Below are 27449 nucleotides of genomic sequence, written 5' to 3'. Positions count from 1 at the left end.
AGTAGAGACAAGGGGATGTTATCCCTAGTAAGTACTTCTTACAAATAGAAAAATATTGAAAATTCAAAAAGCTCCACTGTGGAGTCAGTAAAAGACACTAGCCATCACTGTAGCCAAATTGAGTCAGAATGCAGTTAAAAATTAGCTTAGAAATGTGGCAACAGTGCCTTCTCCTCTGGGGTCTTATGACCCCACAGGTAGCTGTCTCCATTGCTTTTGGTACAATGGTTATTCTCACAATATTGATTCTACCAGTTCATGATTTTGGAATGCCTTTCTATCTTCCAGTGTCTTCTTCAATCTCTTTCCTCCAGAGATTTCAAGATTTAGTTTTAGAAGCCTTTCACCCCTTTGTTAGCGTTATTCTTAGATTGTTTTCATTAATTGATGTATTTACTCACATTACAGCCTGATCACTGCCTCTTTCCTCCTCTCCTCAAAGTCCCACTCTCACAAAGCCCCCTCATTGCTCCCTCCTCTTCTCTTCAGAGGAGAAACACACTATGAGTACCTCCTCTGCTCACACACATACATCAAGTAGCAGCAGGACTAAGCGCATCCTCTCCACTGAGGCCAGACAAGGCAGCTCAGGTAGAAGAACGGGGGTCCAAAGTCAGGCAACAAAGTCATAGACAGCCCCTGCTCCAACTATTTGGAGACCCACGTGATAACCAAGCTTCACATCTGCTACAAATGTGTAGGCAGGCCTACATCCAGCCCACGTACACTCTTTGATTGATAGTTTAGTCTCTGTGAGCCCCGATGAGCCCAGGTTAGTTGAGTCTGTAGGTTTTCTTCTGGTGTCCTTGACCTCTCCAGCTCCCTCCATGCAACCCCCTACCCACTCTTACACAAGACTTCTTGAGCTCTGCCTAACATTTGACTACGAGTCTCTGCATCTGTTTCCATCAGCTGCTTGATGAACCCTCTCAGAGGACAGTTATGCTAGGCTCCTGTCTACAAGCATAGAAGAGCATCATTAACAGTGTCAAGGGTTGGCTCTCTCCCATGGGATGAGTCTCAAGTTGAACCAGTCATTGTTTGACCATTCCCTCAATCTCTGCTCCATCTTTATCCATGCACATCTTGTAGGCAGCACAAATTTTGAGCCAAAGATTTTGTGGGTGGATTGATGTCCTTTCATTGGAAATCCTGCCTGGCTAGAGAAGGTGGATGCATACCACTCCTGGGCATACAGCCAAAAGATTTTCCACTATACCACAAGTTCATTTGCTCAGCTCTGTTCATAGTTGCTATATTCATAATAGCCAGAAACTGGAAACAACCTAGAGGCCCCTAAACTGAATCATGGATAAAGAAAATGTGGGTGGCATTTATACAATGGAATATTACTCAGGTATTGAAAACACGGACATCATGAAATTTGGAGGCAAATGAATAGAACTAGATTTTTTTAAGGCTATTACGATTGGGAGCACTTCCTTCATCTCCCTTTTATTGTGTTTTTTGTTGGTATACAGAAAGGCTACTGATTTTTGTAAGTTGATTTGGTGTACTGCTGCTTTGCTGTAAGTGTTGATGGCTACTAGAAGTCTTCCAGTGGACTTATGGGGATCTTTTTATGTATAATATCATATCATCTGCAAGTAGATAAAACCTTTTTTCTTTCCCTATTTATATCATTACAATTTTCTTCTACTGTCTTACTGTTCTAGCTAGTTCTTCAAGCACTAGATTGAAAAGGAGTTGGCACACTTGATAACCTTGTCTCTTCAGAAAAATCTGAGTTCAGTGAGATTGCTCTAAGTTTTTCTCCATATGGAATGGTGCTGTGTTTGTTCTATATAGCCTATATTATGTCGAAGTATGCTCCCTCCATACTCTTTTTCTAGGTCTTCATATAGGCATGCATACTTATATGTATAGTCACAACAAGTATAGTTCTTACCCCTCATCAAAGCAGCTTCATTTTCCAACAGATGGAGGCTAATACAGAAATCCATAATTGATTCAAATGCATAAATCATCTCTCTGCAGGGTCTCTAATCACAACTGATACATTTTACCACACTATAACTACACATAGATCTCAGGGAGTATCATAGAAGAGGGTGTTGAAAGACTGTAAGAGCCAGAGGACCAGAATTTCTGTTGCAGATAGTGTCTTTCATGTATATCAGGAAGCTGCATCCAAGATATCTCAGCAATCTGCTTGCATAAGGAAGACCTGAACAAAGACTACACCACTTGATGTGCCAATATGAATGGGAGAAATCTCACAAGGATCCACCCCAAGAAGAAGAGCTCCAGACAATTAATGGCTACAAACAAAGGGACAGTCAATCTTCTCTAGGGAAAAATCTGATAGTTTACTCAGTTCCAAGTGGCCAACCATAAACTGAACAATTAAACATAAGAGTAACACTAAAGGGACTCAGCTGGTTATGTAATATATAAATACATAATTACATACATACATACATACATACATACATACATACATACATACACATACATACTTGTGTGTGTGTATATATATACATATACATATACATATACTTGTGTATGTGTAACAATAATAATTAAAATAGGAAACATCATGAATTTAAGAGGGAGTGGGTGTGACATACAAGAAGTTGATGGGACAAGAGTTTACAATGATAAAAACATGGTAGTTGGGTATGATATTCTGAAATAAAATTACTATTATTTTGAAATAAAAAAATGTTGGTTAAGAAGTCAGGAGTGGGTGGATTGGGGAGCAGATGGAGGAGGTAGAGGATAGGGGATTTTCAGGGGGAAACTAGGAAAGGGGATAACATTTGAAATATAAATAAAGAAAATATATAATAAATCTATAAGTATGGAAAAAAGGAAGTCAACATGGTTATCTGAGTGTGACATAACAGGAAATCTGGGAAGTAACAGTAGCTGGCCCGAAAGGACTGAAGGAATAGAAACAAACGATGATAAACTTTCATTGAAATACCTCACAACTTCTTTATGTTTCCATTACTGTATTTTCAAGACATTTTCATGAACTCTCCCGCTTTTTGGCCACTCTTAGAGAACTTACAGTAATTTCTAATATGTTCTTCTTATATAACTATCTCTGCAACAGAGTAATCACAGTTAGGACCTTTCTACCAACATGGATACTAGACTATACTGGGAAGTAACCTTGATATTTATTGACATTCCCCTTCAAGTCTCCCTGTCATTTATTGCAGTGTATGGAGCTGTTGTCTTTGTGTCTCACCCATGGCTAGAGGCACTATAGACTATTCCCCAAGTTAGAGAACAAGTTCCCTTTAGCGGAATAATTCCTACACACACATCTTGGAAAGTTATGATTTCCCATTTTGTAGTGACTTCCTCATTTTATTCACTAGGGCAGAGCATATTGTTACCAGAAATTAGTTTTGTTTGAATCTTTTGATGTCAAGAACTTATCTGCCCGGGATATAGTCAGTGCTGGATACTGAAGGCTTGTTTCTTAATCAACTGAATGACAATTTATTTCAGCGACTTTCGTTCTTTAGAAATCCATTTTAGTGGCTTTATTCTCTTGCCAGCTCCAGTGACAGTCATGTTGAAATATTAGCATTGCCTTGGATATTGAGTAAGAGAAACATAACTTTCAATCCATGACTATCTACTTGAGAAGATTCACACTGGTTACAGAGTATTTGCCATGATTGACTCAGCCTTTTAAAGTGTCTTGGGAATGTTCAGGTATCTCAAATACTTTAGGTGTTTAGAGCCACTGGAAACCTAAGTCTTGAGTCTCAGAAGAGCATGTACTTATCACATGCTCTCCTGTTGGACGTTGGGGATATAATTGAAGGATAAGGCCACAGGCAATGAATGCAAAAAAGAAAAATAGAGAAATATATTATTATATTTATAAATATTACATATATTACATATATGTTATATAAATATATAAATATTATTGTGTTTAATATATATAACACATATATTAAAGTTTTAACCCCTCTGGAATTTGGTAATTAATTTCCCCTAAGGATTTTTTTTATCTGATTTAAACAACTTTAAAAATTTGAAAAGGGAAGATGGTCTCTACCTCATCTTCTTCTAAGCTTACAACGTATGCCCCCCCCCCCATCTACTGTAAATCATGGGTACTATCATGTTTCCTTCCCTTCAAAACACATGTACACTTCCCTCCCTCAAATGTTTACTAATATATTTTCACTAAGATGTAAAAATTTTTATTTATGAAAGTTTTTTGGGGGAGGGGGTTCTGCAACCTTATAGGAGGAACAACAATGTGAACTAACCAGTACCCCTCAGAGGTGTGTCTCTAGTTGCATATGTAGCAGAGGATGGCCTAGTCGGCCATCAATGGGAGGAGAGGCTCTTGGTATTGTGAAGATCATATGCCCCAGTACAGGGGAATGCCAAGGCCAGGAAGCAGAGTGGGTGGGTTGGGGAGCAGGGCGGGGGGAGGATACAGGGGGCTTTGGGGATAACATTGGAAATGTAAATGAAGAAAATATCTAATAAAAAACAAAGTTTTTTTAATTGGGTATTTATTACATTTACATTTTCAATGCTATCCCAAAAGTCCCCAACCTGCTCCCCTACCCACCCACTCCCACTTCTTGGCCCTGGCGTTCCCCTGTACTGAGGCATATAAAGTTTGCACAACCAATGGGCTTCTCTTTCCATTGATGGCCAACTAGGCCATCTTCTGATTCATATGCAGCTAGAGACACGAGCTTCGGGGGGTATTGGTTAGTTCATACTGTTGTTCCACCTAGTGGTGGCACAAGCCGGTAGGATTTGCTGAAGGAGGCAGAGGCAGGAGGATCACGAGTTTGAGGCCAGCCTGGGCTACACAAAGTTTTTTTTTTATTTAAAATATTTTATTTTGTCAGTTTGTGGGTGTTTTGCCTGCACATATGTCAGTGGACTATGTGTGTCAACTGCCCTTAGATAGCAGACGAGTGTCTCTGTGCTGGTGTTATAGATAGTTGTAAACTACCCATGTGAGTGTCAAAAATTGAATCCCAGCCCTCTGGAAGAGCAGCCAGTACTCTAAACCACTGAGCCACCACTGCAGCCTCTTATATTGCATTTTCAAACAGAAATGAAATGAAATGAAACGAAACGAAACGAAACGAAACGAAACGAAACGAAACGAAACGAAACGAAACGAAACGAAACGAAACAAAACAAAACTAGGGAGACATGAAAACAGCACAGAAAGATGAGAGTGTTAGTGAATTGTGTATTTATGAACCAAGTTTATTTAAATTTGATTAGTCGGAGTGGCTAGTACACTCACTTTCCTATGCTTCATTTATGAAGGAACCCTTTCCATACTTAGCACATTTGCTGCTGAAAACAACTGCTATGCCTAGGACTAAGTTATGTTGCCAGCTCCTTCTCATTCCATGAGATTGCTCTGTGCCTTTCTGCTGAAAACAAAACCAAATCAAAAGAAGAGAATAGGCACACTTTTTTGAAACTCCATCCATCCCTCAATTTTTTTAAGGACAAGGCTAGACATGTTGCCCGCTCTACTGAACCACCTTGCACTTGTGCCTCATTCCACTGCTCCAAAGTTATTCCCAGTGCGGTCAGCAACAACTCTGATTGCCAAACTCAATTCCCACATTGCAGCTTGTTCTTTGACCCTGTTGACCAACCCTCATTCTTGAACTATCTTCCCTCATTTCTGTAATCCCAGTTAAACTCTTACCAGGAAATTCTCATGTTTGTTAATTTCAAAATTCATTTCGAAGGACTGATAACTAGTGTAAGTTTCTACCATACACTGTTCTACAACTTGGACCACTCTCCCCATCCCAACTCTCTTTTGTCTATGTCTGCTTCTCCTGGTGTTAATCCCACCACTCTCTTGGCCAGCAGGGTAAATAAAAACAGTCTTCACTGTGACTGGCAGCCATGAACACACTTTTTTGTATTTTCATAGTTTCCTTACTCTTTAAGGAATCATTTGCATTGTACTTCATTTGCTAGTCAATCTTTTTATCAACCCAGAAGCCCTTGACTTTAAGACCTCTAACAGTATGTTACAGAAATCAGCCTCCTAGGGATGTTCAATGTGCTTAAGACTAGATAACTGAACACTTTATAGGCAGAAATCTGCTTTGATTGACTATGCCAGTTAACACAGTGACTTGTACCTGTTCATTCACATGTTCACTTATTCTCCTTAGAAATAATTATAGGGGAGATGGCAGGTCATGGCTGTAAACCCAACATGAGAGAGCTCAGGGAGATAGAGGCAGGAGACTCTCAGCAAGTTCAATGGCAAGTTGCTGGATGTTAGTGAGTCACAGGCCAGCCAGGGTTGCATAGCATGACCTGGTCTCAAAAACAAAACAACAAAAAAACAAAAAACAAAACAAAATAAAATAAAATCAAAACAAAATAAATAGTATGGAAATTTGTGTGTGTGTGTGCTGAACAGCAACCCATGGGAGATACATTTATCGCTATTAGAAGCACAATGCTACACAAGACAGATGTAGTGTCTACTCACAAGGGACCAGTCCAGAAAAAAAAACATAACAAAAAAAAAAAAAACAAGAAGCAAACAAACAAAGCAAAAACAAATAAACCTGTAGGTTTTTTTCAAAGCTCACCAACTATGCAAATGTTACACATCTGGTCAAGTTTAAATACATCTTCAGCAACCCCTTCCTCCTCCTCCTCTTCCTCCTCCTCCTCCTCCTCCTCCTCCTCCTCTTCCTCCTCCTCCTCCTCCTCCTCCTCCTCCTCCTCCTCCTCCTCCTTCTTCTTCTTCTTCTTCTTCTTCTTCTTCTTCTTCTTCTTCTTCTTCTTCTTCTCTCTCTCTCTCTCTCTCTCTCTCATCAACTTCAGTTCCATTTGATTTTGTATGGGTTATATAAATATGTGATCGAGTTTGGAGATTTACTTTTTACAAAATAATTTTGACTTACAGAAGAGTTGCAAAATAGAGCAAAGAATTTCTGTCATTATTTCCTAGCTTTTCCACTTTATATATTTTTCATATGATAGAACATTTACAAAGGCTAAGAAAATAACCACAGTAGACTCATTAAGATTTTACCAATTTGTTTTCTCACTAACCCTCCGTTTTTATACTCCAGGGGTCATTATTGTATTTATATCAAAAGAAATCAAACTATACAACAAAAACTCCAACATAGTTCCTTGTTTGTGTAAGTAAATCTCCTTAAAGTATGATCATGATTATTTACATATTATCTTTAGCCACAGATACACTTAAGCAATAGCAGTGAATGGTTATAACAAACACCACAGAGCCACAAACCCTCAAATATTTGATGCTTGATACTTTACATTAGTGTATTCATTCCTGACTTAGACATATAATTCTGTGCCACATAAAGATATTTCCATCAACAGTAGACCCTTTATGAATGTTGTCTCCTAATGTTACAATGGAGTTGACATCAGTATCACCTAATGGTGTCACAGCCAACATGACATCACATCACAATGTAAAGATCACGTGCTTGTGGTGCTGCTGGGTTGCCAATTGTATGAAAGTACATATAGTTATATACAGTACATATTACTTGACAATGATAAGAAATGATTATTGCTGGTTGTATATTTCCTCTGCCATATTTCAATCATTATTGCTTAAGCAAAATGAGTATCAGAACACAATGCAGCATGTGTGCTGGCAGCAGCCTCGCGCATCTCAGATTTACTGTCTCCTGACTGCATCATTTTCTCCTTTGCTTGATTAAACCTTTGTATAAATTCCACTATTGCTGTTGACAATGAGAATCTATGAGAACTGATGACCTGGAAATGAATTGAAAAATAGGCGCTGCAAACATAGAAAATTGATAATGGTTATTCTGTACCGCTCAGGCATTTCCCATTCATAAGAGCCACTATGAAGAATTAGGATAGAGTGATGGGAGTTATTTTTAAAAAATGAGATGAACAAAAAAAAAATCAAAAAGGGCCTATAGCACATACGAAGAAAATTTTAATGATATCTGATTGATTTCACACAGACCTATATAGTTCTAAGTATTATAAAAATTGTTGTCAATGAAAAAAAGGAAGACGAAATGCTGAAAAAAGAACTCGATCCAATCCTGATGTTGAATTATTGCTTCCTATGAGTGGCTTACAACACAGAGAACTGTTATTCATTCCATAATGTAAAAGGGAATGGGAAGCATACAAATCTTGACATGAAGGAAGCTACAGAGTTTGGGATACTAGTTAAGCTGACGATAGAAGAAAGATACTCGCTACAATAAATCTTCAATATGGATGAATCACTCCTATTCAAGAATGGCAGTCAAATTACAGTTTATTATGCAGTATGCTATTCCATTACAAACCTTCACATGACATATTTCTTAGACTGTCTCCCCATTAGTAAGTATTTGATGTGATTCCATTGGTTAATTCTTGAAGCTGTTTCATGAACTACTATTCTATTCAGAACGTTTTGTTCATATTGTCATCTTGAAGAATTTTCCCTATGTTCCCTCTGGAAGTTTCAGCATTTTGGAATTTAAACTGAGCTCTTTGATCCACTTTGTGGTGACTTTTGTAAAGGGTCAGAGACATGAGTCTAACTTAATTCCCTGTCAGGTATATATTCAGTTTTGTCAACAATATTTGTTAAATTAACCACCTTTTCTCTGGCTGACAAAATTAGGTGTCTACCTATTTACTGTAATAGTAACTGTATGTTTGTCAAATAAAGCCTTTACTATGTTGAGGTATTTTTGCATATTTCTGTTTTCTTTGAGAATTTATCAGGAGGCACGTTGAACACGTTGAACATGCCTTTTCTGTATCTATTAAGATGACTATGTGATTTCTGTTCTCAAGTATATATATATAGTATATTACATGTTTTGGTTTATGTATATTGGAAACAAGCTTGTATCCCTAAGATCAAACTAATTTGGTCACTTTAATGTGTTTTTGAATTTGGTTTGTCAGGGTTTTCTTCCTAAGACTTTGTGAATCTATATTCATTAAAGACACTTGCCTGTAGTTTCCTTTACTAGGTGTGCCTTTCTTTGTCCAGGTTTGTCAGGGAAACCCTGGCTTTGTAGATGTAGTTTAGTGTTGCTCATGCCCTTTCGATATCGTGGAACAATTGGAAGAAAGAAGAATTGGTTCTTTCTTGGAAGGTTTAAAGGTGATTTTATCCATCCTTTCTTAAAAGAATCCAGTGATGAATTCTTCCAGTTCATGGCGCTTCTTTGTGGGGAAATGACCTCAACACCACTGGTCAGTATTATCTAATTAAATTGCTTATGCTCCATGTCTTCACTTTGATAGTCATATGTAATTATAAATTTATTTATTTCAAAATTTCTAGCTCTAGAGAATATGTGAAGTATGCCTTAATGATGTAGTTTTCATTGGACTCTCTTGCAAATAGTCCGTTTACATCTCAAACTCTGTTGATTTGAGTCTTCTGTCATTTTTAGTTTGGTTAAGGGTTTATAAATCTTGCTATTTTTTCAAACACCCCATTACTTGTTTAATTTGATGAATTGAGCCCCTATTTCATTAATTTCTGCTATTTACTTGTTATTATCTATTTGTTTGTTTATTGTCTATACTGTTTCTTGCTACCTACTATGCTTGTTTTGATATATTCTTATTTTTCTAGATTGTTATTGTACGTCCAAAATGCTTAGGGATATAAACTTCCCCTTCAGTGTTGCCTTGGTTCTGTCCTAGATGTTCCAATACTTGTGTTTCCATTTTTATTTCATTTTAGGATTTACATTTCTTTCTCTTTCCTTCCTTCCTTCCTTCCTTCCTTCCTTCCTTCCTTCCTTCCTTCCTTCCTTCCTTCTCTCTCTCTCTCTCTCTCTCTCTCTCTCTCTCTCTCTCTCTCTCTCTCTCTTTCTTTCTTTCTTTCTTCAGTGGTCCACTATTTATCAAAAGTTCACTGACTGGTCTCTAATCAGTGTGTATTTTCTGACATTCTCCGTACTCTTGTTTCTTGGGGTTGTTAATTCTTCATGATGTTCTCTACTCCCCAGACTCATTAGAAAAAATTTTCCCAATGGACCATTTTACCCACTGCTCTATGCCACTAGTAGCCTGGATTTCTTTTCATCAGTGATGAGGCAATCACTTTCCTAGGGTAAAAGAAAAATTCAGTTTGTTGCCTTTGCCAATAACAAAAATTATTGTAGATCCCAGTAGCAAAGCTGTTGTCCTGAAAACATACCCACAGAAGCAACATTATACAGAGTCAGTAAGTTATACTTAGGAATATGCATCTATCTATCCATATTTATCTATCTATCTATCTATCTATCTATCTATCTATCTATCTATCTATTTATCTTCTCTATATATGGTCATATATATGATATTATATGTATATAACTGTTCATATATGTATGAACATATAAACAATTAAAGAGAAAGAAGTAGAGGCAATAGATTTGAAAGAAAGTAAGGGGGTACATGGGAGGGTTTGGGGAAGAAATGGAGAGGAAATGATTTTTGAGAAGGTTCCACATGCTTCTAAAAAGAGTGGGGTTACAGAGACAAAATTTGGAGCTGTGACGAAAGGATGGACCAACTAGTGATTGCCATCCAGGGATCCATCCCATAATCAGCTTCCAAACGCTGACACCATTGCATACACTAGCAAGATTTTGCTGAAAGGACCCAGATATAGCTGTCTCTTGTGAGACTATGCCAGGGCCTAGCAAACACACAAGTGGATGCTCACAGTCAGCTATTGGATGGAACACAGGGCCCCCAATGGAGGAGTTAGAGAAAGCACCCAAGGAACAAAAGGGAACTGCAACCCTATAGGTGGAACAACAAAATGAACTAACCAGTACCCTGGAGCTCTTGTCTCTAGCTGCATATGTATCAAAAGATGGCCTAGTCGGTATGTGTGGAAGACTTTTGGGATAGCATTGGAAATGTAAATGAGGAAAATACCTAATAAAAAATTTAAAAAAAAGAGTATGTGTTTCCTATCTATTCGGTGGAATATCCAAGAAATATCTGTTAAATCCTGTTGATCTGTGGCACCATTTAGTTTTATATTTCTCTGCTGATTTTTAGTTTTCAAGATCTATGTAGATTTGAGACAGCAGAAAGCAAATCACCCTTAGCATTCCAGTTCCATCAACCTGAAGTCACCTTGCTATCTCACCCATCCTCATATGTGTAGCATGATTGTCCTCTAGTTTCCACATCCAGAACATCACACCGGACTTGACTGGCTTACCCTCGCCATATGAGGAATGTCAGAGATGGCTTAGCAGCAGTTTACAGACTTTCTTAGCAACAGTTTTCAGACTTCTCTGGCAACAGTTTCCATCCCCTCACACTCGAGAAATGGTTCTGGAATGTCCCTAGAGATAGAGCCAACAGATTAAGATAGAGGTCACCTACCCCTCCCCAGAATTCCCTTAATGTGCTTTAAATGAGGCCTGCAAGCTCACTTGGGAACCTCCATTTGGGAGATTGTAGACCCCAGCATACTGGACTTCTCCAGAATAAAACACTCTTTGCTCTTTACATACTATTTGAGTCTGAGTACCATTCCTTGGCAAATCATAGACTCTTACAATAACCTGGTAACACAGCAACTACAAAAGTTTACATACTGAAATAATTAGAATGATATATATGTAATAAAAACTAAAAATGAAAAAATAAATACTAAAACAGAACAAAGACAAATGGGCAATGAAACAAAATATGAAGTTTTATGTTCTGAGCCAATGCTTCTTCCTGCATGATTTTATTTCTAATTAATTAATTTTTACATGTATAAGTGTTTTGTCTGCATGCATGTCTATGTATCACAAGCATTTAATACCCTTGCTGGCCTGAAGATAGCATCAAATCTCCTAGGATTTGAGTTACAGATAATCTACCATATCAGTGCTGGGAATCAAACTCCAGTTTTCTGGAAAAGCAGCCACATCTGTTAACCACTGAGTCATCTCTCTAACCCTCTCAGTTTTATTTTTAAACACAAATTGTGCTTCAGAATAATGTGGCAACTCAGAGTCCAGAAGTCACAGGATCCAGTTTTAAGCTGGAGTCAAGATCCAAAGGCATGTGACCTTGTAAAATGCAGAGTATATTTAGTATTAATACCTTCTAGGTTAAACTGATATAGAATGAAAAATATTTTCTTTCAGAGCTACTGTCTAATTCCTCCATTGTTTACTTTGTATTTTTTTGTTTGCTTGCATTTTCTTTGTTTTAATTTGAAGTCCTGGCTCACACTGATTTTAGTTATGATACTGGTGAAGTAAAATTAATTTTCTTATCCAGATAAACTGGGACTACTGTGTATTTTAACATGTTCATGTTTTCCCTTGCATAGATGAGGCTATTTCTAAACATCTTTGTTTTTCCCAATATTAGGGGGAAACATATGACAAGCATTTGTGGATTAATTAGGATGCTTCTAAACCGAGATATTTGCATATTCACTTCAATGGGATCTCTGAGAGCTAGGAGAGCCAAGGAATTGTGCCTTGCACTGGACCAGAACAGACCTGGGAGGGTAAGTCCCCAGCAATTGTGAGATATATGAGCTAGGGAAAGGGGTTGAAGATCAAGACTGACATTGAATAGAAAGTTTGGGCTGTTTTTGCTGTGCAGAGACCTTGGAAGCATAATCTGAACTGTCTACTAACTTACTCACATATCTTACACCTTGTCTATGATTGCTCTAATTTCAGTCATATACTTCAAAGGCTGTAAAAGAAGAAATATAAGAGAAGATGTTGCTTTTTAATGGCTTTAGAGATTCACTAGTTGCTTTGTGATTGGACTCAAGATAATGTAAAAGAATATCCTTCTTATGACAGCTTACCTCTTCCCCAAACATATAGTTTACAGTAAGTACTGTCTGAACTGGAATATCCAGGGAAAATAAGCCAAGTTCAGACTTTGTGGGATGGTGAAGATGGCTGGAATAAAATAAATGATGACAGATAGGTAAACCACCAAACTGCTGAGAATGTTTCAAAAGACAAGCGGACCAATCAGAACATAGACCAAGGGGGCACTCTTATGGTATTGAAGTTGACTGACATAAACAAAATACTTACTAAGACTTTCAAGTCTTAGTAACCCAGTCTTTCAAGTGTTTATGTGTATTTTTAGTTGTTGAGTTCTAGATTAGTCTCTTTCAACTACTCCTTTAGTTTAAATAAAAAAAAAGATAGAAATATAAAAATAGGGAGATCTTAATTCAGGGAACATACATACATCTGATTTCTAAGAAAAAATGGAAATGTACTCACCCAAATCTCATGAACCATAATAAAATATAGAGTAAACATAGGGAGAATAATTTTAAACAAGGGATAAGAGGGAGTGATGGTCTATTCAAGTTGTTAGAGTGCTTGCCTAGAACACATGAAAATGCTGGGTTCAACCTCTGCACCACATTAATCTAGTGTGGTGGCAGATACTGATAATCTCAACGTTTGAGTAGACTCTGTAAGATCGGGAGTTCGAAAACTTGTTTGGTTACATAGTGAGTTTGAGGCTAGCCTGTGACAAAAAATAGAGAATAGCCTAGAATACAAAGAAAGAGATAAAGAAGGAGGAATTGGAGAAAGATAAGAAGAAGGCAACAAGGAATAGAGGAAAGGAAAGGAGCAGGAGGAGGGAGAAAGAAGAACAGGAAATAGGAGGTGAAGAGGAGAAGGAAGAAGATGAGGAAGAATAGGGAAAAGTGATATCGAGGCAGAAGGAGGAGCAAGAAGAAGGACTGTCTGTGGGTAAAGTCTAGCAGAAGAGAGGACCAAGAGCTGAGCTCCAGATGATCCGTTCTGAACGGATAACTTCCTGTTTGGGTAACAACGAACACTGAAACAAATAAAATCCTACAGTAAAACTTCAGTAACCCTGGGTATCTGTGGTGAGTAAAATGTTTCAAGGAATATTTACATCTCTCTCCCTCATCTTTGTTCTTACCAGAACAGCAATGTGCATTACTCATAGTCTGCAGGTAAGCTGTAACTTACCTGTAAAAGACTGAAACTAATGAAGGACAAACAGCTTATATTGTATCACAGCTAGCTAGGGGTAGAACAGGATGGCAAATCTTTTAACCTCTCTGCAGTATTTATTAGCTGCACCTCTCTAGCAAAATAAATCTTCTTCTACAGACTGAGTTTTGCGATCTGTGATAGTGTCTAAAAATATTTTACCAACCCTAGGTGGGTGGGCTCCTCACTTTATCCTTTCCTTCACCTCAGTTACATTTCTACTGGTGTCTCGGTCCTACACACTGGTAGGCTACAGGTCTTATCATATGACATTCTTTATGCCTAGAATGGGATACCTCCCATTATATCCTAGTACATACTGATCTTCTTTTTGTTTAAAGTGTATCTTCCTTGTATTATATCTGTACTTAAATACTATTTACTAATATCAAGTTTTAATTTTATTTATTTAGGCTGTTCTTTGATGTCTCTTTCTCCTATTAACCTTAAAATAGCATAAAGGCAGACCAGTATTATCCTTACTACCTTTTCCAATGCCTGGTTCACAGAAATTGTTCAGTTAAACAGTTAAGAGAATGGCTGAGATGACTTCTGATATGGAAATCATGGTCTTTCTGAAATAATATGTTCATGTCAAAAATTCAATCTAGATCATATACCTTGAGAATCACTTCATCTATGTGTAAATCTGGATCCCAACCCAACCTATTTGGACTTAATTCCTATGAAGTGAAGTCCAGAAATCTTTGTCTTTACATTAAGCCTCTTAAATGTGTCTGATACAAATAGTCCATGGTCAGTATTTCGAAAAACATTGCCAAGAACCAGATGTTTCCAATGAAAGTAAGTAAAAATGTGTTCTACCATTGGGTTACATCCAAACTAAAGATGATTGGTGGGAAGAATGAAGCTGCAGAACACAAATGATGAGTGTCTGAAAGGGTTGAGAATAGCTCTAAAATAGGAGGCAGTTAAATCCTGAATTATAATACTGTATATCTTTATTTTCTTCTCAGTTTTAATTGTCAGGGTAGATCACATGTCAATATGCCTCTGTATATCTTGAATAGTCTGCTTTTTACATGAAATAGAAGGTAACAAGAAATCGTAGTAAAAATTGATTAAAGGCACTTTTTTGTTGGTCTGGTGTCAGGCATCTACCACCTCTGGCTCCTAACGATTTTTCTACATCCTCTTCCACGTAGATATCTGGGCCTTTAGGAGAGGGGTTTTGATAAAGACATCCCATTTGAGACAGACTGCTCCACATTCTCTTACTCTCCTCTCATTGTCCAATTTTGGATCTCTGTGTTGTTTCTCATCTACTGGAAGATGAAGCTTCTCTGATGACAAATGAGTAATTTGTAAATGAGGGGAGCGGAGGGGAGGGGAGGGGAGGGGTATATGGCTATAGCAATAAATCATTTTATTGCTTTGTTCCTTTAGCAGAATAAAAGCATCAGGTTTTCTCTAGGTCCCTGATCTATCTAGTCTCAGGTTCTTTGCCTGAACAGTGTCAGGCATGGATTCCATCTTGTGGAGTGGGCCTTAAATCCAATCAGAAAATGGTCGGTTACTCCCATGACATTTGGTGACATTGTTGAACCAGTACATCTTGGAGGTAGGTTGAGAATGTAGGCTGCAGGGTATATAGCTGGGTGATATTCATGATTGCTTTTACTTCTGGTAGCAGGCAGCGTACCTTTAGCACCATGAATGTCAATCAGCCATGTTGACACTTCTGGTTTGGGCACCAGCTTTATTTCTCTGAGTTTGGTGATAACACTTGAATGAAGTGTCCTCAGAAAAACTCGTCCCTTTCCTACAAAAGTTTATTCCTACACATGCTATTAAAATGGAGACTTTTGTAAATAAGACTGTTGCTTAATTTTTATTGATTTTTAAATTATTTGGAAAGTGATGATGCATATGAGTCAAAGTCTAAAACACACTCCAGGATACCGCGTGAAAGCCATCTTCTGGCACTTTTCCCTGGCTTCCTTCCTCCTGTGGCTTTAAAAGGTCTTTTCACATGTTTGATTTTCCAATAACAAAAATAGTCTTACATGTGATAAAAATGACAGATAATGTTTTCTACCCTTTTCCATTTAGCTATACCAGAGTTCAGCATTATGTCACCTATTTGACCTTTTTCTCTGAGCTACTTACTGAAAACATTTCTTATTTACTACAGGATGCTTTTGTATCTTAATTTATCTAATCTCAATGAATAAACAACTTTTTTTTTTACCTCTGACAGTTTAGTAGATATTGACGTAAATATTACTTATTTGCCTTCTGCTCTTAGAAACCTCCAATGAGTAATGTTTGTCTGCTTCCTTTCCTGGCCTCTAAATGCTAAGATTCCTAGAGGAATGAGCTTAGGTCGTCTTTACATTCACCATTTGAATCCTTTATCCAAAGATTACCTAGTATTAAATATTGACATGTTTACCACGCTCAAATTATACCTCTACAATTCCTCTCCTGCATGTGAAAATCTCTTTCTTAAAATCTCCAACGACTTCCTGGCTTACGTCATGGCTGTTCTGAGGTCTGTTCTTCATGTATGTGTAAATGGCTCACTTTTTCAAGGAAGCGTCCATGTCCAGTAAGTCACCAGAGTCTATGAGGTATAACACGCCGCTGCGGTGAACCCATATATTTTTTTGGCAATGACTTCAATAGACCGCTAATGGGATTGCTCGTTTTATCTTTGTCTTTTTCCACTCATTCATTTTCCACAGGACACTCATTCTTTTCAAAACACCCAAAGTTGTCTGCTTTATAGTTCCTCTGTATAGGACAGTCTTTCTTCAGCTCTACCTGCTCATGATTTAGTTTATGCCACCAAGTAAGGGAAGGCTTCTGTATGGACATCTTCTAAATAACTTCCTCAGGCTATTCTCTAGGAGAGTGCCTCACTGGATGGTGAACAGAAAGTATCATAAATTATAAGGGTTTCATTTATATAATGTTTAAATTGCATTTTTTTTCCTTTGCTAGTAGGCTATAGGAGAAATTCTACCCAACAGGAGCATTTTTAGTAGAAGGATGCCCAATTTGTTCTAAGGCCTCTAGGAAATAACAGGGCAAATAAATACCTCAACACTGAGAAATGTAGGCCGTAAAACTTGCTCCTACACCCGTACACATGCTTGTAGCACTAACCAGACTCCATGGTTATTTGTTTGTTTGTTTGTTTGTTTTGTTTTGTAAAGAAAGATCCCATGAACCTGGAAGGAAAAAGTTGTAGCAGGGGCTAGAGGGAATGGTGCTAGAGTTGGTCAAATTATATTATATGCATGTATGGAATTCTTTAACAATAAAAGTTGACATCCTGAGAAACACAGACAGAATAAGGGTGAGAGTGAATCTAAGAGATGAACACTAATTATAATGTAGGTTAAAGACAAAAAAAAGGTGATCTTAATGGCAAATCAAGATGAAGGGTGTAGAAATAGCAGAAAAACAAAATCTTTCCTGGATCCACAATGTGACTCAATTAATGATGATGATGACGATGACGATGACGATGCTCATTAAATAAAAGACAGAAATGCAGAATAATACATATATTCTCTAAACAATGGGACTCAAAACAGCACTCTCAAAGATTTTGGAAAGGTACTGTAGATATGAGAGTGAGAGAAGGGTCTGGGAAAGGAAATAGCAGAGAGAAGGCTTCTGCTTCCATAGCCTCCACCAAGCAATGAAACTAGGAAACCAGAGATGGAAAAGTTTAGTAATTCCTTTAAGTGTTTGGAAAATGCATGTTACTATTAAAATGAAAATAATAAAGTGTAGGAATTCTCTAAAATAGAGTCTCAAATTCTATAAGAAATGTTAATAAAACTGAGAAGACAATGAATGAATTCTTTCACAAGAATTTAAATTAAACTAATTTTATTTATGAAATTTGTAACTGCAAAAAAAAAAAAAAAAACCCAAAATAACAAAAACAAGCAAGCAAACAAAGAAAGAAAAAAAATCACAAAAGAGTGAGAAGAACCTTCTAATAAAAAGACAAGGATGATTACAGGGACATAGGAAAAGAACTTCTTACCCAGTTTTGTACCATCTGAGATGCAAGAATTTTAGCACAAGTCCAGCAACATGGTTCAGTTTGTAAAGTACTTGCCTTGGAAGCCTGGAAACTCAAGAGTTCAGTCCCCAGAACCCAAAGTAGAAAGATAGAAGTGACTACCCCAAAGTTGTCCTCTGTTCTTCACACGTGTGCCATGCCATACACCTGTACTCTCATACATGCACATCATACACACACACACACACACACACACACACACACACACCCCACATCTCCTACATGCACATCATACACACACACATCCACACACACTAATAATGATAATAATAGATTTAAGTGAATGTTAACATTGTGCATGCATATACATCCATAATTTTTTTCTTTTAATCATATGTATTTGTCAGCCTTCGTATTGAGCATCATCTTAAAATACCAGTTTCTCTTGTTGTAAGATACTTAGAATCCCTGGTTAATGCTTTCCTGGCTTACCAACATTTTAGCCTGTCATAGCAGAATCCTCCTTAAAACCCATTAGCGGGACTAGATGGTTCAGTGGTTAAGAGCACTGACTATCTGTAATGGGATCTGATGCCCTCTTCTGGTCTGTCTGAAGACAGAGGCAGTGTACTTATATACAATACATACATACATACATACATACATACATACATACATAAATCTTTTTTAAGTATCCCATTAGCTATTTACATGCAGGTGGAAAATGTGAAACATGAGCAAGGCTGCCTTAAAGGGATAAAGATGAAGCAACAAAGTAGAATTAATTCACTACTTTATAGACTTGCAGCCACATACACATGTCGCTTTTTAGTAATCATTAGCATTAATATAAGGTGCACTTCATTATTTCCATTGTGAAGATTAAACATAATCTCTATAATGACTGGTTTGAGATACTATAAAAATATATATAGAGAAAGGCAAAATACATATCAAAACAAGAACAGGTAGTTGTACAATGGAATGACTTCTAACATACCTAAGTAGATACCACCCATGGATGTAAAATGTCCCCACTATTCCATTTGTCACACCTCATTCTTTTCTTCCTTTTTAGGATAACAATATATTTTTTCTTTTACTGAAAATGGATTTTTTTCTCGCATAATGTATCACTTTATAGCTTTCCCTGCCTCTGCTCCTCATAATTCTGCTTTACCTCCCCTCCCATATCGACAAACTTCCTTTTTTGTCTCTCACTAGAAAATAGCCAAGAATGATGCGTGCCACTAATTCCAGCACTAGGGAGACAGAGGCAAGTGACCTTTGTGAGTTTAAAGGCAACCTGGTCTATAAATGATTTCTAGGACAGACAGGATTGTTAGACAGAGCAACACTGTCTTGAAATAAAAAACAATTAAAAAACAACAACAATAACAGTCTTCTAGAGGAGAGTAATAAAATTAAGTATATCTGGAAAAATAAACCTAACACATTGGAATAGAACAAAACAAACAAAGGAATGCAGAAACCAGGTTATTCATTCAGGATAGAGCAAAGAATGTGCCGGGTAAACAGAGAGAAAATATATACTAAAATGAAACAAAGATTAAAAACAAACAGATAAAACAGAAAAGTGCTGATACAACATTATGAGACAAGAAATCTCCATAAGATGCAATCGAGTTCATTTTCTGTTGGCCATCAACTGCTGTGCTTGCAGCCTACACTTAAACATAGTTTATTTCCCCAGTAAGAGTCTCTTAGGGCAAACTAAATTTTTATTTGCAAGTAATTATCAATTGGAGGTTGCATCTAGGGATGGGGACATGTGTTCACTTCTTTCAACTCTAGTACTGCATCTGGTGCAGACCCATGCAGGCCCTGAACATGCTGCCTCAGTCGCTGTGAGTTCACAAGTACAAAGATCATGCTGATTGAGAGGTCCTTGTTTTCTTGGTGTTATCCACTCCCTCTGTCTCTTCACTCTTTCCACCTCATCTTCCACAGGTTTCTTTGAGCCCTAAGGGGAAGGATTTGATTGAGACACACAATTTGATGGAGAGGGAAAGGGCTGGGTATTTCAAAGTCCCTCACTCTCTGTATAATGCCTGGCTATGGGTCTCTCTTTATTCCCATCTGCTGCAGGAGGAAATTCTTCTGATGATGGCTGAGCAAGTCACTGATCTGCTTCCTGGCTGCCATGCTGCATAATGATATTCAATAGAGGTGTCTAATCATGAGACTAAGAGAAAAAATTAAAGCAAATAATTAAAGGATATTCCAGTAGGAGAAAAAAAAAAAAAAAAAAAAAAAACTAAGATGAGGGAACTCTTGGAGCCCAAAGAGACCCAAGGGTATATTTAACAGTGAATTGTTAAGTTGCAAGTTTTATTGAGGGAAAAAAAAATCTCACAAAACGTGAAGTAGCAGAGGATTTGTGGGACGTGTTCTCTGGTCTCCACAGGAAGAAGCAGAGAAAAGAAAGCAGGAAATTCCTCCTCTAGCCTAAGTATGACAAGGTGGGGCCAGACAGATTCCACAGTGGTGGCTTCCTCCCTCAAAACTGATCCTATTGGAAAGCTAGCTTCTTCTGATTGGCTGATACAGCTTTGCCAGACTGAGAGTCCCCAGAGGCATCTGGATGTCTCTCATTTTCTAGAAGAGAAGGAATCTCAAGAAGTTGAGAGTAATCAACTCTTCAAATGCTGCTTGTAACATGAGGACCAGGGTGTTGTATGAAAGGAGAGAAAGCTTAGCACCTCCCTTATAAGGACAGAAAGTACCACTGGGCCTAACACCTTCTATAGGGTTAAAGCATTGCCACACACTTTGCAACATCTAGCCACTTAAACAGCAAGTCCCTCATTGACAAGAGCTTGTTCACAAGAGTCTTGCTTTCACAGGTAAAAGAAAGTTAAAGAATAATAATAAATACTACTACTACTACTAACAATAATAATAATAATAATAATAATAATAATAATAACACAAAGTTGGGTGGGTAAGGAAGGGGAGTAAATCTGAGAAGAGTTTGGGTTAGGGTAAATATGATCAAAATTCCCATGAACCACTCAAAGAACTACTGGAAAATTCTAATCGTCTAGAAAAAGAAGAGATGAGGACAGAGAGTTGATAATAGGATTTATCAGGCTGTCACAAAATTTCAGAGGATTTTATAGAGGGAAACCCTGGGTGGAATGCAAAAAGAACATGTGGAGAAGAGGTGGAAATAATGAATGTAGGAAAACTTTGAAAGGAGTTTTGCTGTTAAGAGAGGGAGAGGGGTGAGTGCTATGCTATTTTTCTTAAAGCAGTGGTTCTCAACCTTCTTAATGCTTCTACCCTTTAATACAGCTCATCATGTTGTGGTGACTCCAAACATTATTTTTTTTTTTGCTACTGCATAACTGTAATTTTTGCTACTGTTATGAATCATAATATAAATATCTGATATGCAAGATATCTGATTTGTGACAGACCCCCCCCCCAAAGGAGTCATGATCCACAAGTTGAGAACCACTGTTTAAAAGCAAAAGCAAGCATAGTTGTATTTCCATCTAATTCCAGAGAATTGATAAGGAGCAAAAGCTAATAGCAGAAGACGAGGAAAATGTCAAGGCCCTGATTGACATCACAAGCATCTTGTTTTCATAGGCAAAAAACAAAACAAAACAAAACAAAAACAAAAAAACACTACTATAATGGACATAATGAAATATTATATGCAGACCGATGCTGGAGGGTGTGGAAGGTATGATGGGTGGGTAGTGGTGAGTCTACAGGTATCCCTGAGTTCTTCAATCCTTTTAGTGATATCAACTGACCATGAGGGTGGACAAGCCATGTTGGATGTTTGAGGGAGATGCAAAGTCTGAGTAATCAAGAGAACTTACATGATCTTGCACATAATTGGTAGGTCACTCTTGATGGGCTCAGACTGGGAGTAAGTAGCATTCGTCAGAAAACAAGTAGCTGGAATTTTATGCATTATTCATCCAAAAAATTATCTAAGTAAAATTTATCCAGAAAAAATATATAAGACTGTCTGAGCATATGGCATTCATAAGGCATAAACCCTCAGTTATCTTTTATGGCTTAGCATAGAAGAGCTGAGTTTCAACATGTTTGCTTTTCATTGCAACACTTCGCCTAGGCTACTGGGAACCATAGGCCAATTCCCTGTTAGACTCTCTGCCTTTTACTTTAGTTATTATTTAACAGGAGTCATATCAGCTACGAGGCACATTCAGGGGAAGGGTCAGTCTTTGAGTTCCTGTTAAGATAATTGTGAGAATCCTCCTTACCCTGTTTCTCTGCTTCCCATCTCCCTAACTGTTTACTGTGACTTGTCAGAAAAATCCAGTCTTTTCTGCTTCATGTTGGCGACAGTGAGTCAGCAGACCATGGATCTCATGAGAGATTCAGTTGATGAGATAAAAAAAAAAAATTGAGCTTGCCCCCCATAATAGGTAATTTGTATATTCAGGTCTGTTTTAGTGCAGCCATAAAACAGTAATTTCTCGATACCCAAAGAACATGGGACAGCCCCTGTCTCACTTGTTTTCTGTGGATGATAAAGTGAGACTTTTAAAAAGACTTTAATGAGCTTTGCAGATCTTCTCACTTTGAGCATTTGATGTTTTCAAAATGATGTTAATTTTAAAGGAAGTACTAAGAATTCAGCAGTCCATAGCTGAACTCTGGGAGAAATATTTTGACTTGGGTTTGAAATAGATGATAAAGTATGTACGATGGATGGCAAGGGGAGAAAATTATATGGATAACTCCTGATGCTTTGATTCATTAAATATTGATTTCATAAACAGTGCCCTTATTGTTTGTCTAATTATAACATACAGAATATGCAAGGGCTGTTCTGCAGTAACCTTCTATACCTGCAAAATACTACTAAACTCATATGAAACATACTGCAGGTTACAGGGGCTATGAGGACACATAAACAAAACTAAAGAGGAAAGAATACAACTGTGGTTCAGTGCCCAGTGGCCTACACAGTAGTATTCTGCCTGTGTGGTATCAATTTGCTAATGTAACCATAAAACTGAATATATTTTAAATAGAAATTGTATCTTTTCAAGAAAGAACATCATGCCACAGACATAGTACGTTTGGATCATTCACACATTAAAAAAAACAAAAACAAAAACAAAAATCAAAAAACAACAACAAAAAACAGGTTTAAAGGAGTCACCGGGGACCTGAATAGTCTTTACCTCTTATATAGTAATTGGTCAATATTATCAGACTAGAAAGTTTAGGGTATATGTAGATGAAGAAAGAGATTTATTATTCTAAGCATTATTTTATGCATTAAAGTTTATGAGAAACACTAATTAAAATTTTGTTGAAGTAACAGATTATTTAATTGTTGAGTGAACTCAGTCATATTATATATATGTATATATATATATATATATGTGTGTGTATGTGTGTGTGTGTGTGTGTGTGTGTGTGTGTTTATATATATTCTACAGTGATTCATTTACTTTAGATGATGATGTCTAGACTTACACCTGACATTATATGGATCCCATTCATTCAGCAAAACTACAACAAACATTTTCTTTTCTTGCTATGTATGTTCTACTTCACATTAGAGAAATAGAGAGGAATAGAAATTCAAGTTTCAGGAGACTTGGCCACACTCAGCTATGAGAGGCAGAGGCCTCTAACCTAAATTACAGGTGATGCCTTTTTAGGGAATATGTTGTTATGGAATCTTATGCAGACTGGCTGCAGTGTAAAGGAATATTGTGTCAAGAAGGAACTCTTGAAAAGGTTAGGACATCCAAGCCCACTCCCTCGTGAAAGGACTCCTCCTGGAAATATTGATGGAGCTGCTATGTTACTTTCATGTGCCACATGGCCTCTATCTTCTGGTATGCAGAGAATTTCAGAAAGATATATATGTTTATAAAAGCATAAGCTAGAAGTTAAGACCAGTTCACATTAAAATCCCTGCTAAGCTGATAGCCACTTAATGTTGAACAAGTTACATAACCTTGCTAAAGTTGGTTTCTTTATTTTAAGGAAAAGATAAGAGCATAGAACAGGATTATGTTGCAAATCATGAGAAAAATAAACACAATTCACAGCACGTACAAATGCATAATAAATTTTCAAAGAAAAATGTACAAATCCTTGCTAGAATTCCTGGTGATACTGAAATATGAAATAAACATAGTCTTCCTTAAATAACAAAATTTTAAATGGAATGGAATTTTTTTTGTAACGTCCTGTATGGGAAACTTTGACAGTGTTTTCATGTCTCCTCTTCAGCCCTTTTTGTTTTGTTTAATACATATCTTATTTCTCTATGTGTGTACCTGGCAACTCACTGCTATGTATATTTTTATTATATATTTTCTTTATTTACATTTCAAATGGCTTTCCTGGTTTCCCCTCCAAAAACCCCCTATCACATCCACCCTCCCCTTGCTCACCAACCCACCCACTCCCACTTCCCTATCCTGGCATTCCCCTACACTGGGGCATCCACCCTTTACAGGATCAAGAGCCTCTCCTCTCATTGATGTTCGAAAAGGCCACCCTCTGCTACCTATGCGGCTGGAGCCATGGGTCCCTTCATGTGTATTCTTTGGTTTAATCCCTGGGAGCTCTGGGGGCACTGGTTGGTTCATATTGTTGTTCCTTCTATGGGAATGCAGAGCCCTTCAGAACCTTCAATCCTTTCTCTAGCTCCTTCATTGGGGACCCTGTGTTCAGTCCAACAGTAGGCTGTGAGCATCCACCTCTGTATTTGTCAGTCACTGTTGGAGGTTTTCAGGAGAGAGCTATAGCTGGCTTCTGTCAGCAAGCACTTGTCATCCACAAAAGTGTCTGGGTTTGGTGGTTGTATATGGGATGGAGAATGGAATTTTGAAGAAAGCTTCAAATTTTATTAGCTGCATGGGGATTAATAGTGAACCCAGGGGATAATGTATCTACATAAAACCAAAATCACTTTGAAGGATTTCTATACAAGTAGGAGGGTTGGTTATTACAAATAGGTCTTGTTTGTGTAGCCAGTTTGTTAATCTATGTCTTTTTATTGGGGAGTTGAGTCCATTGATATTAAGAGATATTAAGGAAAAGTAATTGTTGCTTCCTGTTATTTTTGTTGTTAAGGTTGGCATTCTGTTCTTGTGGCTATCTTCTTTTAGGTTTGTTGAGGGATTACCTTCTTGTTTTTTCTAGGGCATGGTTCCCGTCCTTGTATTGTTTTTTTTTTTTCTGTTATTATCCTTTGAAGGGCTGGATTCGTTCATTTGAGGGACAAAGAAGATATAATATAAATACACACATTCTTCTACTACCTCTGCTCTTTTCAATATAGCACCCAAGGCACTAACCAAAGGAACAAGACAAGACAGAGGAGTTAAAGTGACAGTAGAAGGAAATGTAGAACTCAAATTAATCTTTTTAAGTAATTATTTTACTTATTTACATTTCAAATGTCTCCCCCTTCCCGGTCTCCCCTCCCAGAATTCTTCATCCCATTCCCCTTCCCCTTTGCCTCTGAAAGGTTACTTTCCCACCTACCTACCACACTCACAACAACCACCTTACCCACTATGAACATGTGTCCTTGCGGTATGGTATAGCATCTTTTGGGTATATGCCCAGGAGCAGTGTAGCTGGGTCTTTAGGTAGAACTATTTCCAATTTCTGAGGAAAGACTAGATTGATTCCAGAGTGGTTGTACCAATTTACAATCCCGCTAGCAACAGAAGAATGTTCCTCTTTCTCTGCATCCTCCCCTGAGTTTTTGATCTTAGCCATTCTGATTGGTGTGAAGTGGAATCTCGGGGTCATTTTGGTGTGTATTTACCTGATCACTAAGGATGTTGAACATTTCTTTAAGTACTTCTCAACCATTTGAGAATCCTCTGCTGAGAGTTCTATGTTTAGCTCTGTACACCAGTTTTTAATTGTTTTTTTTTGTTTTGTTTTGTTTTGTTTTGGTTTTTTTGGTATCTTGGTGTAACTCCAACCAAGCAAGTGAAAGATCTATGTGACAAGAACATCAAGTCCTTGAAGAAAGAAAACAAAGAGGACCCAAGAAGATGGAAAGATCTCCTATGTTCATGGAGATTAACATAGTAAAATGATCATTTTACCAAATTTACAGATTCAATGCAATCCCCATCAAAATTCCAATGCAATTCTTCATAGACATGGAAAGAGCAATTCTTAACTTCATATGGGAAAACAATAAAACCAGGATAGCGAAAAAATTCTCAACAGTAAAAGGACATCTGGTGGAATCAGCATCCCTGACCTCAAGCTATACTAAAGAGCAATTGTGGTTACAAAAAAACCCAAAAACAAACAAACAAACAAACAAAAAAACCTGTATGGCATTAGTACAGTGACAGGCAAGTAATCAATGAAATAGAATTGAAGTCCCAGAAATGAGCCCACATACCTATGGTCACTTGGTCTTTGACAAAGAAGCTAAAACTATCCAGTGGAAAAAAAGACAACATTTTCAACAAATGGTGCTTTATGTAGAAGAATACAAATTGACCCATATTTATCACCTTGAACAAAGTTCAAGTACAAGTGGACCTCAACATAAAACCAGATACACTGAATCTAATAGAAGGGAAAATTGGAAGGAATCTTGAACACTTTGGCATAGGGGAAATTTTCCTGAACAAGAATATCAATGGCTCAGGCTCTAAGATCAACAACTGACCAACTGGACCTCATGAAACTGAAAAACTTCTGTAAGACAAAGGACACTATCAATAGGACAAAATGACAACCTACAGATTGGGAAAAGATCTTTACTAACCCTACATCTGATAGAGGGCTAATATCCAAATTATATAAAGAATCCAGATTATTCTTATTAGTAGATTATAAAATGTTATACACAGGAGATTCAAAAAATTATCTGAAGACTTCTAAAAGTGACTGACACTTTGAGCAAAGTTGCAAAATACAAAATCAATTTACAAGACTTAGTAATTTTTCTTTTATATATCAACAAAAAACATGAGGAAAGAGATCATGAAAATATTCCCATTAACAATAACCTCAAAAAAAAAATCTAGAAATAAACCTAGCCAAGAAGGTGAAAGACCTCTATAATGAAACCTTTAAAATTCTGAAGAAAGATTAAGGAAGGCAAAGAAAAAAAGTAAAAAAGGAAAGAAAGATGGGAGGAAGGAAGGAAGGAAGGAAGGAAGGGAGGGAGGGAGGGAGGGAGGGAGGGAGGGAAGAAGAAAATATCCTGAACTCATGGATTGGTATAATCAATATTGTGAAATAACCATTGTACCAAAATTAAGTTAGAGATTAAATGCAATCCTAATCAAAATGCCCACAACATTCTTCACAGAAATAGAAAAAAAAAATCTCAAAAAGCATCTTAAAAAGGAACTGCTCTGGAGGCATGAGGATACCAGATTCCAGTCTACAGAGCTATAGTTAAC

General features: G+C 37.3%; 1 long non-coding RNA gene and 1 other non-coding gene across 2 annotated transcripts; both read left to right on the top strand.

Annotated features, from left to right (window-relative positions):
• Nucleotides 1-9204: 9204 nt before the first annotated feature.
• Gm41255 lies at nucleotides 9205-12737 on the top strand. Its single transcript, XR_875001.1, has 3 exons — nucleotides 9205-9240; nucleotides 12376-12517; nucleotides 12696-12737. It is a non-coding gene; the product is annotated as a predicted gene, 41255 (long non-coding RNA).
• A 7976-nt stretch (nucleotides 12738-20713) lies between these two features.
• Gm22031 lies at nucleotides 20714-20835 on the top strand. Its single transcript, XR_003951709.1, has one exon. It is a non-coding gene; the product is annotated as a U6atac minor spliceosomal RNA (small nuclear RNA).
• Nucleotides 20836-27449: the final 6614 nt, after the last annotated feature.

The sequence above is a fragment of the Mus musculus genome, chromosome 15 (genome assembly GCF_000001635.26).
Source record: "Mus musculus strain C57BL/6J chromosome 15, GRCm38.p6 C57BL/6J".
NCBI lineage: Eukaryota > Metazoa > Chordata > Mammalia > Rodentia > Muridae > Mus > Mus musculus.
Note: the sequence above shows the minus strand (reverse complement) of the source record. Positions and strands in the feature narration are given on the sequence as shown.